The following is a 4,759-nucleotide window of genomic DNA, read 5'->3' as shown; positions in this document are numbered from 1 at the left end:
ATCCAGTTTGTTGCCGCACTATTTAAACCATCACGAACTATTGCTACCCGTCCCCTTTATTTACTGATGATCACCCAACAAGATATCTGTGGGTTTATGTAAACAACAGAGAACCACCATCAATTACCCACCTCCGACCATTGTTGATGATCTTCTATGTCTGATGACGAAATCTAAGTCATCAACAAAAAGATTGTTTGATGAGAATGAACCACTCGTGTAGTTTGATACGATTCGAACAGACCACCAAGAACACCACCATAACACTATTATCGAACTTGAGCTGCTATTTCTCTTTTTTTGTTTTTGTTTCAATCAAAGACACCAAGGTCTCCACCACTAACCACCACCATAACTAACTTCGGTCACCTGATAGATTATGTTCCTGGATTCAGTCTATCAATCCCAACTGTAAACCACCATGGTTCCTTTTCGTTTCTTCATATCGAGTTAAACGATGTTGTTACGCTCATTGCTGTTAGTAATATTCTGTTGGAGACAGTTACGAGTACAACTGGTTAGCACGATCATCTTCATCGTATACTCAGTATGTGACAATTTCAAAACTTCCATTCCTTTTACAGTTACAACCGATCAACTTCTGTTTCTACTTCGTTACATATATTTTTGTTTTAAATAATGAAGATGATAGAGGAACTTGTGGCAGACAACAATTAAATATTCAACCCCACTTGTGTATTAAAAAAAAGATATCGAGCTGTGCAAAAGAAATTCCATTTAGGCCATCACGTTTTATTTTATATATTTCTTGGGCCGAATACCACCTTCAAACTCAGCTGGATCATATTGTTTAACAGGCCACGAACTCAGTTTTTAATTTTGGGTCGTATTGTTGTTGGGTCGTGATTAATGTTTGGGCCTGGTGAACGAGTTTTATTAAGTAGAAGGAAAGAAAGGGAGAAATTAGATACGAGTTATAGGATTTAACTTAGGGTAAAAATCAGAAAAGGGGCAGCAGCCCAAACAGTTTAGGTGTTGGTCGAATTAGCGGGAGGTCGCGGGTTCGAGTCTCGTTTCGGACATTTATTTTTGCAAGCTAGTTTTTAAGGTAGATTTCAATTCCAAATTTTATTATTATTATTCTTATTATTATTATTAGTATGATTACAAATATTATTGTTATTATTAAGATGATTATTATTATTGTTATTATTGGTATTATAAGCATTATTATTAGTATTATCATAATAATAAGTATTATAACCATTATTATTATTATTATTAGTCTTATAAGTATTATTAATATATTTATTATTATTAATTTTATCATTTAAGTATTTTTATTTTTATTATTATGATTATTATTATTATTATTATTACACTTATCATTATTGATATTATTATTATTATCATTAAGTATTAGAATTGTTATTATTATTAGTAACTCACTAATGTAAAAACTATCATTTTTAACAAATAAATAATTTTGTATATAAAATGTATGTAGTACATATACTATAACTATATTAATGTTTCATATAACTATATATTAACATTTTCTAGATAAATAATTACATGTAAAAAACTATTGATTTTCAAACAGAATAATAAATATGTATATATACATACATGTATATATATGGATATATATATATATATATATATTAATATAACTAAATGAATAGATATTAATCATTTTAAAATATATATATACAAAATAAATATATATAACATATAATTTAATATATTATATAAGTATATGTTTTTAAATGGAATTTAATATAAATCCTATATAACTACAAATATATAAATAATATATTAATAAATAAAAATTATGTGATTTCCATTATATGTTTTAATATATATACAAATGATATAGGTTCGTGAATCCGAGGTCAACCCTGTATTGTTCAGTTTCGTCGTATGAATATTTTTACTACAAAATATTAGATTGTGAGTTTCATTTGCTCCCTTTTTAAATGCTTTTACAATATATATTTTTGGGACTGAGAATACATGCGCTATTTTTATAATTGTTTTACGAAATAGACACAAGTAATTGAAACTACATTATATGGTTGAATGGATCAAAGCCGAATATGCCCCTTTTAGCCTGGTAATCTAAGAATTAGAGAACATCACTAATTTTGAGAATTATTGCACCCCTAATTGACGCGAATCCTAAAGGTAGATCTACGGGAACTAACAACCCCCATTCTGGAATTTGGAATGCTTTAGTACTTCGAGTTTATCATGTCCGATGGGTGTCCCGGAATGATGGGGATATTCTATATGCATCTTGTTAATGTCGGTTACCAGGTATTCAATCCATATGAATGATTTTTATGCATGATGTTTATGAGAAATGGAAATATGAAATCTTGTGGTCTATTAAAATTATGGAAATGATTGATTATGATAAACTAATGAACTCACCAACCTTTTGGTTGACACTTTAAAGCATGTTTATTCTCAGGTGTTAAAGAAATCTTCCGTTGTGCATTTGCTCATTTAGAGATATTACTTGGAGTCATTCATGACATATTTCAAAACACGTTGCATTCGAGTCGTTGAGTTCATCAGGATTATTATTAAGTCAATTATAGTTGGATATATTATGAAATGGTATGCATGCCGTCAACTTTCGATGTAAAGAAAGATTGTCTTTTAAAAACGAATGCAATGTTTGTAAAATGTATCATATATAGGTCAAATACCTCGCGATGTAACCAAATGTAATGTATTCGTCCAGATGGATTTGGACGGGTCGTCTCAAATTTCAAGTTGTTGTTGCGGATCGTACGCACTTGTTACTTGTACGGGGTCTTCTAAATCATAATCGATATTATTCATTTTTTAGATATTGTTGTAAATAGAGTGTTATATTGATTTGGAGTGTGTATTTATTGTGGAGTTGTGGAGTATGTATATATATTTAGAAATAAAAAGACAAAAAAAATAAACAATAAATATAGAAAAATAGCCGTTTGAAATTTTTGAAAAAATAGCCGTTAGTTCCTTTTTACCCGTGTTCGGGAATGTCAATACATAGCAATTTGGAAGGCGGTCTTCAAACGGCGGGGATCACTTTGTTTGCTAGTATCGGCGCGCTTGAAGGGCTGGACCAAGGGTGGACCAACCGCGCTTTCGTTACAAGCGCTCTTAAGGATCACTTTGAATGGGAAAGAAAACATATGTTGATGAATGAGAAAAGGTGTTGGATAATAAGATATGGAGTTCAGATGATAAAAGTGGTACTCTTCCGGCTCTCAAGCTAAGCTATTATGATCTTTCTTCTCAACTAAAGCAACTTTTTGCGTATTGTTGCTTATTCCCAAAGGAATACATGTTCAAAAAGAAAGAGCTAGTGTTATTGTGGATGGCAAGGGGGTTTCTAAACCACCGAAATGGCAACATGTCAATGTAAAGTGTTGGTTTTGAATACTTTGAAGAGCTCCATTCAAGGTCACTTTTTCAACTTTCAACGAGTAACGAATCTGAATACACTATGCACGACTTGATGCATGACATAGAAACAAGTGTTGCGGGAAAATTCTTCTACTTTTCGGATGATCAAGTGGACGTAAATGGTAGGAATGAAGCTTTGGAGAAGTTGCGTCACATTTCATACTTATGACAACGACGTATAGAATGTTATCGAAGGGTCAAAGAACTACACAGATCTGAAGCATTTGCGGTACCTCAATTTTTCAAACACGGATATCAAACAAGTACCAGAAGAGGTTAGTGAGCTTTTTAATCTACAAAGGTTGTTGATCAGTGGATGTTGGAAGTTAATTAGCTTGCTGTTCAGTTTTCATAAGTAAATAAACCTTAGACATCTTGAAATGATTAACACTCCAGAGTTGAAGAAAACACCCTTAGGGATGGATGGGTTAACGAGTCTACAAATTTTGTCAAAGGTTATTATCGAAAGAGCTAATGGTTTCAAGGTATCTGACCTTAAAGACATGTTGAATCTTCAAGGTGACCTTATTAAAGGATTGGAAAAAGTAACAGATCCACAACAAGCTATGGATGCCAACTTAGAGGAAAAGAAGGGTCTTGTGAGTTTAGAAATGCATTGGGGTTATGTATTTGATTATTCTAGGAATTCAACGCTAGAATATGAAGTATTTCAAATGCCAAGGCCTCCCGCTAAGTTGAACCAACTGAATATTTAGAATTATGGGGGAATGGAATTTCCTAGTTGGTTTGTAGGTCCCTAATTTGATAAGTTAACAAAGCCTAGCATAATAAATTGTCCAAATTTGGTTGAGTTTTCAATTAGACTAATATCGACACTTGAGTATTTGTTTATATATAATTGTAAAAGTTGGTATCAAAGGGAGAAAGTGAGGTTAATGTTAAAAGTAGCAACAGGAAATTCGTCCTTAGAGAAGTTGATCTTTCTGATTGTGATTCATTGGAGAGCTACAAGTGCCCCAATACCCTTGAGAAATTGAAAATATTCAATTGTTATTCAATGACGATGTCAACAAAATTGCAGGAGTTGCCATCGTCTCTCATGTTTATGGAAGTCATTGATTGTAAGAATCTAAAGTCATTATTTCATGAGCAATTTCAATGTCTCACATGTTTGGAAGAGATGAGTATGATTGGGTGTGAAATCATGGATGATTCATTTCCATTTTGGTTGTGGCCTCCTAATTTAAGGATACTACAAATAGGAGGGTTAAAGAAGCCAATGTCAGAGTGGGGGATGCAGAATTACCGGACATCACTTGTTTATGGTAAAAATTCAGGAGTTACTTCATTTACAGTGGAAGGAGATGAG

The sequence above is a fragment of the Rutidosis leptorrhynchoides genome, chromosome 11 (genome assembly GCF_046630445.1).
Source record: "Rutidosis leptorrhynchoides isolate AG116_Rl617_1_P2 chromosome 11, CSIRO_AGI_Rlap_v1, whole genome shotgun sequence".
NCBI lineage: Eukaryota > Viridiplantae > Streptophyta > Magnoliopsida > Asterales > Asteraceae > Rutidosis > Rutidosis leptorrhynchoides.
Note: the sequence above shows the minus strand (reverse complement) of the source record.